The following is a 13,614-nucleotide window of genomic DNA, read 5'->3' on the forward strand; positions in this document are numbered from 1 at the left end:
GTCGGGAAGAGGGCATGTCAGAAGGCCGCTTGTGGGGGTGCATTTTCTCCTCCTACCATGTAAGGATTAAAACCTCAGGGATTAAAAACAGACTGTTAGTCTCAGCTGGAACTATCCAGCTGGCCCAAGAATAGTGGTTTTGTTGTTGTTTTTTTTTTTTTTTTTTTTTTTTTCTATTGTGGTAAGTATACAGGATATAAAATTTATTATTTTTTAATCATTTCAAGTGTAATTTGGTGGCACTAAAGGGACTGAGTCATAATTTAAAATAAATAGCTATTAATGACCCCACAGTCTTGCTGGAAAAAAGGTCTTCAATAGAAATAACAGAGAGAGAGAGCTAATAATATCTTTATTACAAATTTTTTTTTCCTTAAAGGAAAAGTATATCGCTCCTACAAGAAGCTCCAAGTCTTGGGGAAGAAATGAAAGTCTGTGCACCTCTGGGCGCACCTGTGGACTTAGGCAAGGAGATCAAGGGGCTGTCTTGCATTCCCAGCCTATTGGAAAGTTGTCCTGTGCAGCATTGATCCTTTTACGCACTAAGCTGTCTCCATCCGAAAGACTCAATGGCAGCAAGTGGCATCTCTGTGCATGAAGAAAGACATCACCATCCCGCTCCTACAGGGAGGCTGGTTAGAGGGGATAACCCTAGCTATGCTGCATTAGCAGAAGAACCCCTGTGCCTAGAAGCTTAACCTGGCACAGCTGCCCTCCCAGCTTATGCCTCAAGGGCAGGAAGGCTGCTTTCCTTTAAGGGTGACCAAATATCCAGGCTGCCTCCAAACAGCAACTCTGGCCTCTTAAGAGACTCCAGATTCTCAACAAATGGAGGCTTTAACACTTTTGCTTTTTTGTTTTTGTTTGTTTTTCAAAACAGGGCTTCCCTGTGTAGCCTGGGCTGTCCTGGAACTCACTCTGTAGATCAGGCTGCTGTCCAACTCCTAGAGATCCTCTTGCTCAGCCTCCGGAGTGCTGGGATTAAAGGCGTGTGCCACCATCATCCTGCAACACTTTTGCTTTTTAGGCCTTGGAGTAACTGTTGTTTCTGGTTATAATCCTTTGTGTATCAGACAGAGCCCACAGAAAGACATATGGTGACCCTCCCCCTAGCCCCCCCCTCAAGAGGGTTGTTTGCTTGGTGAATTGCTCATAACAGGAGGAAGGAACCTGTTATGATACATGAGAGATATAAGGCACTACAGGGCTGTCAGCAGCTTCCAAGGTCCCAGATCTTTAGTATCTGAAACTGGAGGAGAGGATGTGAAAAGGAACATTCTCCCCATCTTTTTAACTCTTGGTGTGGCCAAGCACAACTGAACCAGTAGTCAACAGAGTCTGGTGGAGAGCATCTTCAAAAGGTCACATCCCTGGTGTCCCAGGGAAAGGGGTGGCAGGTGGTGCATGACCCCTGGGGTATGCAGGAGGCTTTGCAAAGTACTGAGAGTACCAAGACGAAATGGAGCCAAGTGCATGCCAGTGATTCCATCTCCATGGAAGGCTGAGAAAGGGCAAATCACAAGATCACAGTCTGCCTAGGCGAGAGAGTGAGTTCGAGGCAAGCTCGGGCAACTTATATGACTTGGCCTCAAAAGGTAAAAGGCGGCCATGTTGAAGCTCAGGGGGAAAATCCTGGCATACATATGCAAAACCCTGGGCTCAGTCTAGAGTGAAGAAGGGGGGCCCACCATCAGGGGAGAAAGGTGAGAGAGGGAAGGAGAAAGAGACAGAGAGAAAGAATAGAGGGAGAGAGACAAAGAGACAGAATGAGGGAGAGGAACAAAAACAGAGGTAGAGACATAGAGAGAGAAGGAGATACAGGGAACGAGAAAGAGAGAGACAAAGACAGAAAGAGAGAGGTGTAGCAGTCCATCTTGCGGGAAAGCTCTTTAAGCAGGGTGGTAAGCAACTCACACTGGCTTCAGGAAGTTCCTGAACCTGACCAGATTCACAATAAAGCTGCAGAGTGTCACTCTCACACAACTCAAGCTGCAAAGCTTCTGAGACCACACCAGGTGCCTGAAAGAAGCAGAGACCAGCTGAGCTGCCAAAGAGATCTAGACCAACCACGGCACCTGGAAAGGACACTCTCCAGCCTGTTGAGCTGCCTGCAGGCTGTGCACTATGCTCCAGGTTCCCAGCCTGGGGAGCTGTCACCCAGGATGGGGTGGGCTTTGGTAATGTAACCGTTTTGGAGTCATTTCTGCTCTCACACTTTCCTGTAAGTAACCCCAATAATCGCCGGAGAGATGGTTCAGCCGTTAAAGGCTAGGCTCACTACCAAAAATATAAGTGACCCCAATAAAACCTATTGATTCATCGAGTTGTACTTCGGTGCTGTCTTTACTTTGGTCTGTCATGGGATACCTATCTGGGGAGAATAGATGTGCATGTTGTATCTCCCCAGGGAAATTTTTTGTCATACAGCAGAGGAAGGGAGAGTTAGTTTCTAGTGTTGGTAGAAGTTTTAAGTTTGCTTAACTGCTAACAAAGAGATTTGCATTTACTAAAGAAAATGTGTCTGTGTGCATGCCAGGCTCAGTTTCCACCATCGAGCTGCCCCCTTTCCCGATGCAGTGAGCAAAGCTGAGATGTTCTTATTCTCTCCTAAAGGATGGGTTTACCAGGAAGAATACTGTTTTGTTTGCACTGATAGTTCTATCCCAAGGTTGACTTTATCTATTCTGCCAGCAATTACAACCCAAGTTAGGGCTAATGGCACAGTTGCTGATAAATGCTGTCACTGTTTTCATTCTTCAACTTGCCAGTAAGATCCTGTGGTCCCTTATCTGGTACTGGGGCCAAATCACTGAGAGCAGAAGTTGAAACCCTGATACTTCAAAAGCCCAGGGCTTCCTGAACAAGCTGCTAGTTGTTTGTGTTGGGTTTTGTTAAACAATGGTCTGGCTTCTGTGCCAATAAAAAGCCCTGGCACCTAGTTTTGAACATTACTCTCTCATACATAGTAGCTAATCACCCTGTATATGAAGAAATTACTTTTCTCAGAATCAAATTCATTCCTTTCCTGAAACCATACACGGTTTGTCAGCAGCTCATAGAAACCTTGGATGGAGAGCTGGAAACATAGCTCGGATGGTAAAGTTCTTGCCATGTAAGTGCGAGGGCCCGAGTTTGACCCCCAGGACCTATGTGAAAAGTTTGATGGGGTGGAGGTATACCTTTGTAATCCCAGTGCTGGGAAAACAGAGAAAGATGGCTCCCTGGCATCCACAGGCCAGCAAACATAGCCTTCTTGGTTAGTTCTAGACCACTGAGGGGCCTTGTCTGAGGGGAAAGAAAGAAGGGAAGGAGAGAGGGAGATGGGAGGAGAAATGATACCTAAAGTTATCTTCTGGCCTCTACACACATGTTCACACCTGTGCATCTGCACACATACACAAACCAAGCTAAAACAAAAGAAGGAAAAAAACAAAACAAGCCAGGTGTGGTGGCAATGCCTATAATACCAGCACCTGGAAGTCAGTGGCCGGCAGGTCTCCGGGAGTTTGAGGTCATCCTGGCCCATATTGTGAGTTCTAGGACAGGCATGGCTATATAATGAAGCCATGTCAAAGGGGGAGAAATGCATAATGAAAGAATGAATGGATGGATGGATGAATGAATGAATGAATGTAATCAAGCAAGGAAGAGAGAAAGGAAGGAAGGAAGGGAAGAAGGAAGGAAGACGGGAAAGAAATAATGGAAGGAAGGAAAGAAAGAAGGAGGAAGGAAGGGAGGGAGGAAGGAACTGCGTGGGAAGGCAGTATAGAACTTATTTTTCCAACCCCCTGAAGACCCTGTTGGCACCTTGAAGAGCCATGACTCCATCCTTTGTCATCCTCCACTTGAACCCTTTTTTTTTTTTTTTTTTTTGGTAGCCAGCTCACTCACAGAAATACTGAAGACACCTTACTATTGCTTTTGAACCAGTTACAGTGCTTGGCCAATGAGATCTCCTTAGCTCTCTCAGTGGCAAAGAATAACCAAGAGGTAACTGGCCTTGTGATGCTCAGCTCCCATTAAAGCCAGAGTGCAACCCCAAATCTGTTTTTCCTCAAACCTCAGGCTTTTCTGCAATAAGTGCCCCGCTCCCCACTCTTTCAGGGAACCCCAGTTCTTTGAAGAAGCCTCTGAAACACTTAGTGTAACAATTTAATGGCTTTGTAGTTAGTTTAACCTGACACCAAAACTGGAAATAAAGTATTGTGGACGGTACTGCAAATTGGTGTCACAGTCACGTTTACAAGGAGTTTTCAGCAATCACGTCTGAGCATCTCCACAGGCCTGTAGGAGAGTGAGGTCACTCTCCGTTTTACCTATTACAAAGCTGAGTCTCAGAGAGTTCGAGCCGTCACTGAAACTCCTGGTGGTACAGCTAGGAGCAGAGTCCAGGTCATCATTAATAATAGTGTTATTACTACTATTTCCATATCATGTACAGCAATATATTTTATCATTACAACAGTGATATGTTATTACATTGTTATTCAACAATGCTATTCTTACTGTGTATCCTAGGCTGGCTCTGAACTCTCTGTGCAGCTTGAATTTCAGGTCCTCCAGCCTCCCTCCTCCTTTGGAGTGCTAGGATTACAGGCCTGTGGCACCATGTCCATTTTTGAAAAGCTAAAGAGTGAACTTGTGATTTGGTGCGGGCTAGGTGAGCACTTCGCCTGCTGAGGTCGCTGTCCCTACTCAGGCCCTTTAACTGCACCCTGCTCTTCCTATACCTCCATGCTATGGGCTCGGCAAATAATGAAAACCACAGTGTATAGTTAGCTGTTGATGCAACCTCCTTACCAAAGCAGCTTGTGTGGGCCATGAGGAGACACTGTTCTGACCCTGGTTTCTACACTACTTCCTTTCTTTATCTAGTGCACCACTGAAGAGATTTGGTCTCCCTCATAAATCTGTCCCACGCCTACTCTTTAGGCTTGAATCCCAAGGAGCAATTCAGTTCCCATTAACATTACTACTTGACCTCCAAGAAAGCCACACTTGATCAACAAGGTTCTGGGGACTCGGTCTTTGAAGCGGTGAGATCAGACACTGCCAACCTCTGGCCATAGTGGTATAAAACGCTTCTATGTGGCCCACGGGATGCCAAACAGCTGCCTCCAAGTATCCAGATGTTTGGCATCCATGTAGAACAAAACGTTGATATGTTGGCCAAATAGGCCTTTGTCATGTAGTCAGTCTGAACCCTCTGGGATGCTTTTCTGGCACGTTGTAGGCACTGTTTGTTTTTAAGGGTGTAGATTTTAGTATTTTAGCTTCTAGAACAATAGGCCCCACACTGCTTTCCAAGGCACAGATCTTTCTTTGTTGCTGGCCAGTCTGACAAAGACAAAAAGACAAAACAAAACAAATATTTTACAACCTCTTTAATCATCTAACCACATCTGCCTCAGAGGCCGCCATGGTGCTCTGTTGGGACAGGAGAGAAAAGGAAAAAGATAATCTCTGACTTTTCTCTTGAACATCATGGAACCTGATGCAGAAAACAAAAGGGTCTCCTTTCATTCATCAAGTGTTCAGTCTCAGATTTACATAGAATGTTCAATGGAAAGTATTTCTCTGTGGTTTATTCTCCTTGTTGATCTCATACCCAGCTACCCGGAAGGAAGCACGTTGTTTAACAGATACTTACCAATTGAAGAGCTCTCTGGAGAACAAAATCGCTACTTGTTCTCCAGGAGAAGTAAAGTTTTCCCCATCATGGACGATTCCAGACACACCCAAACCTCTCTACTTTCTTCTGTTTGTAGGACAAACTTGCCACTCTGGTTACCAATAGTTGTGGCTTTAAGTCCTTGTCAGGCTGTGTGTCTGTCTGCTTCCCCGTGCTCTTGACACTCTGGGAGCTTCTGGAGGAAGAAGAGTCATCACTGACCCACAGTGAGAGCTGTATGTCAGTGTTTGTTGGATAAGTGATGCACTAAGCATACACACACACACATACACACACACACACACACACACACACACCCTGGGGACGTGTGACTGTCACAGTGGTAGAGACGTCCTCAGTCTGGACGAGCTCAACTCTTGTCTTAAATATGTTGATTTTCTTGTTGCTGTGATAGATGAGTGATGTGGACAATTTGAAAGGACACATTTGTTTGGGCACATGGTTTTACAGGGTTCAGTCCATGGTCGCTTGGGTCCATGTGGTGAGGCAGAACATCATGGTAACAGAAGCGTGTGATGGGAGAAAAACTATGATGGAGAAGCAGAGAGAAAACAATAAGAAGGGGCCAGGCATAAGATGCTTCGAGGACCTGCTATCAGTGACCCAGTTCTCCAGAAATACTTCCTCCTGAAGCTTCCAGAACCTTCCAACAGAAAACCACAAGCTGCAGATGGATCCCCTCATGGGTGGCCTTTTGGTAGTGTATCCAAATCAAAACAATCATCTCCGAGGAGCAAACTTGCTGCCTTCTATCAGGCCTGCCAAACTGTCCTTTGAGGAGAAAGACTGTGTGCTTTCCCTGTGAGTCCCAATCCCAAGGGACTCCACTGACTCAATCCTAACACTAGAAAGATCACCATCAGAGGCCACATTATAAACACAACTGTCTTTCCAGGAACCCAGCAATGGGGATCCAATTCCATTCAGTGAGAGTAGTGGGGGAGGGGTGCTCAGCAAACAAAAATGGCAGATGTCTGCGCCACCATAAAAAGCTGAGATGTAACCTTCATTATATGGGTTAGCCAGACCTTGTTAATGCAGTCACTGTTCTCAGCAGTGTGGAGATTTTTAAGAAGGACCCTTTAAACACCAAAAGCCTCTAACCCAGAGAGGAATGCCTTTCGGCAGAGCAATTGCAGATAATGATGGATGAAATATTTGTAGAAGGTTGGGAAAGACCATACCATGATGCCAGAGAGTGCTGTGTGTTAACATGGATGCTTGTGTTGGTAGTAGACGCTTCTGAGCATGTGTCATCCCTGAGACAAGCAAAGCACAGGGACCTAGCATCCTGGAAATCCTTGGTACCAGTCATGGCCCTGAGCCACTAGGCTCTGAGTTCCAATAGAGACCACTGATAAGTATTGGATCCTCGGTTATTTGGTTCCTTCGCAGATGTAATAAGCCAAATCAAACCAAATTAATAAATCCAGATTTAATAAACAGAGCAAAGCAAAGCAGAGCACTCCCAGGTGACTCCCAAGAAGTCAGGAGAGCACAAAGTGTATGGGCTGGCCTTAAATAGCCTGTAGGTGGTCTTAAGCAGTTCCAGGGAAGGAGCTGCTGATGGCATGCTTTCTCAGGGGTGGGGTTTGGAATGGGAGGAGTGGGGCTGGGTGGAGCTTCCTAACAACCATTTTATTATTTCTCAGAGACCCTCTCCAACTGTGTTACTGTTCGAGTCTGAAATATACCCTACATACTTGAGTGTTTGAACGTTGGTTCCTAGCTAGTAAAACTTGGGGAACTAAGACTATAACTAGAAGAAATGGAGTGTTTGGGACAGGCCCTGAAAGTGACACCCATTTTCAATCCCTGCCCTAGCTCTGTTTCCTGATGCACTGAGATGTAAATCTGAGCCAAAAGCTCCCACCCCCAAAGATGAAGACATCCTGGCTCCCATGTCTTCCCTGCTATGGATGGACTGTACTGTCTACAAGAGTGGGCCAACATTAGCTCTCCTCACTCAAGCTGCTCCTGTCAGGCAGCAACAGTGAGATCAAAGAAAGTGACACACCCTGTAAAGGGTGAAGCAGCAACAACAGTCTGTGCCGGATTTCAGGAGAATCAAATGAAACAAAATACAGAAAGCTGAGAGATATGGACGTTATTGACCTGTGTTAGTTTAGGGGGAAAATGGGAAACACTTGCCATAGTCATTTAGAAGGGAATGGCATGTAAGTTATTTACAGCTCTTGGCCTTTTGGCATTAATTCTTCATACTAATTAAAATGAAAATAATCAACAAAAGCAATGTGGGGAGGCGCCGGTGGTAGAATATTAACAGTCACTGGCAGAGCTGTAGAAGAGGCTCAGCAGTTAGGAGCACGGACTGCTCTTCCACAGGACCAAGGCAGCTCACAACTGTATTTCCAGCTCCAAGGAATCCAACACCTTCTGGCAACTGTAACACTTGCACATGTTAGGCATACACACACATGCACATGCGCACACACAGAGATGGGTACACAAATAAAAATTTAAATATAATTTGTATATTTAATTTCATTAAAATTTGCACTCATATGAAAAGTAACTAGAAGAAAACTTAAATGAAAACTCATCTTGGAGGAAATGGCTTTGGTGGATGCCTCAGTTAGGGTTACTCTTGCTGCAATGAAACACCATGACCAAAAAGCAAGTCGGGATGGAAAGGGTTTATTTGGGTTACACTGTTATATCATCAAAGAAAATCAAGGCAGGAACTCAAGCAGTGCATGAACCTGGAGCTGATGCAGAGGCCATGAAGAGGTGCCATTTACTGGCTTGCTCCTCAAGGCTCGCAGAGACTGCTTTATTATAGAACCCAGGGCCACTGGTCCAGGGATGGGACCACCCATAATGGGTTGGGCCCTCCCCCATCAATCACTAATTGAGAAGATTCCTTGCCTACAACCTGTTCTTCAGGAGGTATTTTCAGGAGACTACTCTTTGATGATTTAGCTTGTGTCAAATTAACATAAGTTAGCCAGTAAAGCTGACCCCTTGACAACTTGACACACAAATGTATCACTTCAATTAAAACCTTTCCTTTCTCATTTATCTCCAAGATGGAACATTAATATTATCACAATATAAAACATAAATAACTTTAAAAGTCTCACGGTCCTTATGAATTCAAACACATTAAAACTCCAGTCTCTCTAAAATATCCAATATCCTTAAAGAATTCAAAAATCTTTCAGCTGTCTGGGACCCACTCACTCTTGGGACTCCAAGCACTGGGAGCTAAAGCAACATCCAGGCGTATAAATTCCAACCTATACAGTTGTATGCTTCCAACCTTCAAAATTCACGTTTGACTGAATGCATTTTGAGTCACAGAAACCAGAAGCAGTGTCATTATCCAGCATCATGGTCCCTTCTTCATAACTTGGGTGTCTGTGACACTGGTGTTTATCAACCAACAGGAGGAGTCTGACCTTTCTGTGACTAGCTCCCCATGGAAAGTGGTGTTTGAGAGTGTTGGTTGTCTGATCTCGGTTCCTTTTTCATTGTGACCATTGCATCATTTCTCAATACTGAGATTTTTTTTTTATTCTTTTCTGGAGAAATAGAGATTCTTTGCTCATAGGTACCATGGAAAAAAGCTATTATTACAAGGAGCAATAGCTAATCGTGGCTGAGCTTCGGGGAATCTCTTATGGATGAGTTTTCCTGCAGTTATCCACATCTCAGGTGATACACGGATTATTGTGTGTTTTGTGTGTTTATCTGACTTCAAGCAGAGCAGAAAATCCAAATTGTTGCTCAAACTCGTTTTTAAATTTCTGAAACTCGGAGGAGCAAAAAAGATCTTGGCACGAACTACCCACGTCTTTCCTTTCATGAGACCAAAAGGAAATTGAATTCTAGAGAAAATAAATGTCATGGCCACAGCAACACTGCTGACTGGCAGAAAGACAGTGTCCTTCCCTAATTCCAAAATAGGTCCTCGGGATAGGACACACAGTTGTATTTCTGTGACCTTAGCCTTCAAGAACATTAATGAGAACACCCACCGGCATGGCACAATAACCCAAGGTGGACCAGTATGTTGGCAGTAACCAACAGCTCTCTAATTGGATTTAAGGGCTTCGGCACAAGAGGGATACAAAGCCTAACACTGGAAACCCAGCCAACTGCACGGGGTTAGTGAGGTCATAGATCTCGGAAGAGAGCTTACAACTACTACTTTAGTAAACCAGTATAATTCCCACTGCACTGCAAATAGTTATTCTTACACGGATAAGTGCAGCTCTCACCCCTCCTCAAAGAATTTTCTCTTTGCAGCAGATGGAGACGATTACAGAAAACCACCACCACTCAGAATGCAGAGAGCAAGTGATTGTGGGTGCCTGGCCCCAAATGATACCTTTACAGCACAACTCCTCTATCTAAGCTCAGGGACCAGTTCAGAAGATGATGCAGAAAGATAATAGCCAGAGGGTACCAGAAAGTCTCCTGTGAAGTCTTCTAGAAGTCAGTAAAGCTACACGCATAAAGTTGTAACAACATGGCTTCCTAACATAAGACCTAAACAAAGGTGAAATCAATTAATATACTAACATAGAAGGGGGAATCTCCTAGACAAAGAGCTACAGGCTACTGAGGAATGTTAAGAGTGGAAAAAAAATCATCTTCCCCATGGAAGAGGCCTTCAGATGGTTATCCAATACTAAGGGCTCAACCCTGAAATCATATGCATAAAAGTAATATTATATAGGCTAAGTAGGTTTTACACACACACACACACACACACACACACACACACACTTAAAGAAAAAGGGGCATGAATTTGGGAGAGAGAAAGGGGGTGGTATATAGAAGGGGTTGGAGTAAAGAAACAGAAGGGATAAAATAATGTAATTATATTTTACTTCCAAAAATTAGAAAAAATATTTAAAAAATAAGTCTAGCACAGTAATTAAGAAATAGCTATAGAAGCCAGGCAATGGTGGTCCACGTCTGTAGTCCAAGCATCCGGGAGGCAATGGCAGGTAGATCACTATAAGTTTGAGGCCAGCCTGGTCTATAGACCAGGATATCTAAGGCTACACGAAGAAAGCCTGTCTCAAAAAAACCAAAACAAAAAATGAGAAAAATAAATAGCTGTAGCATGTGTGATTTTCCTGATTTTATCTGATCTTTCTCATGGAATCAAGCTTTTTCTTTTTTTACTTGTACGAGAAAAGTGTGAAGTCAAAGGAAAAAAAAATTGTAATTTGCAAATCTGCATTATAAGTCAATGACAGATTTTTACTATTATTCTCAATAACTGCATCAGGTCACATGACTCACACTTTTTTTTTTTTTAAAGGAAAGAAATGTGGTTTTTTTCCCTCCTCTTAACTTGCTGGGGTCATGCAGGAGGTGGTTAATGGATGCCGAACATTTGTTTGCCTACTTAATTCACATGGCTAATGACTAAGAAAAAAGAGCCCAGCATTCAATATTTCTCATTTGCATGAAAATTATTTTTCAAGCCCATAGGAAGTGGGAAGGGAGGAGCAAAGAGCAGCTTGGCCTCTTTTGGAAGCCTGCTCCCTGCCCACTCCCCACCCCTGCAGGTTTGAGTTGAACCTGGGGCTTCATGCACTCTACCACCGATGAGACAGAGACAGAGACAGAGACAGAGAGACAGAGAGAGAGAGAGAGAGAGAGAGGTGGGGAGGTGGGGGGTACAAAGGGGGGAAGGAAGGAAGGAAAAAAAAAAAAAAGAAGAAGAAACCTAGCCTGAAAAAAGTATCCATCAATTCAGCCACCTGAATCTAACTTTTTGTGTAAGCAGGAAAAGGCACAGGCTATTTGAAATTGTCAGTGAATAACTGTAACCTAAGCAACAGCAAGAACTGAAATATGTGTGATTCTCTTTGCACAGGGAAGCCTGCACTCAACTGTTTGGGGGTTGTTAGGATTCAGGCATTTCACCCGCCTGCCCCCTGTCGCCTGCCTGGCAGGATGCACTCAGGTAGTACCCTGGCCAGCCCAAGGTCCCAAGGCTGCTACATCAGGTGCAAAGGTTTCTTTAAGAGGCAGACTCCACCTGCTTCCTCTCCCCTTTCAGCCTTCTCTCTGAGGAAGGAGACGGATCTCTGTCTTTTTTCTCTTTTCTCTCTGTCTCTCTTTTCTCTCTCCCATTCCTCACTCCCTTCCCTTCCCAATGAAACTTCCTTCCCATGTAAGTTGTGCCCGAAGGTGTGTTTGCCCCCCACCCCAGGCTCTACCACAGTCCCACCTCAAGCTGTATTCCTAATGAGTATTCACTTCTTTCCATCCCCCCAGCCCCTCCTGTCACTCCCTGTCACCCACCAGCACACAAGACAGTCTACACAACTGCATTCCCCATGTGATAAAGCACGAAAACAGAAATTTGCCACTAAAGGTGCTAACGGCGGGCTTTTGACATTAGGCTTTATAGTTTTCTTTCCTTTTGCAGTCACTCACTGAGCAAAACGGAGAAGGCACTGAGTGAAAAGCTGGGTAAATTAGCCAACAAAGTTGCTAGAGAAGCCCTGGCCTCTTGAAGATGAGTATAGGCTATTTAATCAGACAATTTCTGTGGTTTTGTGTGAAACACCAGTTAATTCTTGTCAAATGCAAGCTCCGGGTGACTTAAATGTTGCCCAAACACTTGTTTACCATTTACCACAGATTCAGCCAGAGTGGGAGGGACCTCAGCCATTGCTTCCTGAAGACTCAGGCAGGTCACCGGGTCACTGGGAAGTGAGCCACATACTGGGCAGCCATACTGCTCATGATTGGTAGGTGTGTACTCCAGCAAAGGATGAGGACTCATATCCTGCTGTGGACATGTGGTGTTGGGTCATCAGCCAGATGGCAGCAACACTGGAAAGAGCCTGAGCACACATGAATAAGCTAACTTGAGCCAGTAGAGGCAATTAAAATGGCTAGGTGGAGTTTGACCCTAGACTCTTTAATAGGCATTCTGAATGAGACAGTCAGGGCCTGTGTTACCATGACACATGTGAGTACCATCTGGAATCACCTCCACCCCACTGGTGTGGGAAAGACAGTTCTGACCTCCTACCATTCCCTGTCTACACTGGTCTAGTATCAGAGAGACCTGAAGAATAAAAACTTGCTGTATATAAAAAGAATATTTTCAGAGATATCTTCATGGAACTGAATGCCTATCAAGTCTGTCTGTCTATCTTCCGTCTGTTTCTCATTTGTTTTTTAGAAAGTTAGTGTGCAGTCTGGTGGATGAAGATGCTACCGGACCAGCCCTGAGGAGTCAGAGAATCTCTAATACCTTTGATATTTTATGTACAGCTCTGTGTGTAGAGGTGAGGGTACATATTTTCTTTTTAAAATCTCAAATGACTTGCCGCACTGAAATTCTCTGTACCACAAGCCTAGAGGGTCAAGGGAACCCAGCCTTTTGGGTCTGGAAAGGCCAACATATGAAGTGGGTGTCAGCTCACTCAGAGCCTTGCCTTGTGGCTGGCCTTTGCCCACTTGCCGTGTCTGGGATATACTCCCTGTTACAACCAAGAGTCAAGTAGGCAAGCCATCTGAGGTCCTTGGCCAGTTGAAACCACAGCCTGTACCCAGTATTAGCCTGTGAGACAGCACTGAGGCCTGAGCTTTTAATGAAGCTACACCGAGCACAAAGCAGATAAACAAACCGAATTGAAGAGAGGACACAGCAGACCCCAACCTTGGCAGGTAATGATATGGGCAATGACTTCAGTCCTCAGGAAGATGGCACTGGTTAGTTTTCATTAACTTGACACAAACTAGTGTCACCTGGAAGAGAGAGGGACCTTCAGTTGAGGAATGATAATAAATGTGTAGGCATGTTTGTGGGGACATTTTCTTGATTAATGATTGATGTGGGGTTAGCCATTAAAGGCTAGGCTCACAACCAATAATAATAGTAATAATAATAATAATTGATGTGGGAGGGCTCTGCTCAC

This window comes from Phodopus roborovskii, unplaced genomic scaffold, assembly GCF_943737965.1.
Source record: "Phodopus roborovskii unplaced genomic scaffold, PHOROB, whole genome shotgun sequence".
Classification (NCBI taxonomy): domain Eukaryota; kingdom Metazoa; phylum Chordata; class Mammalia; order Rodentia; family Cricetidae; genus Phodopus; species Phodopus roborovskii.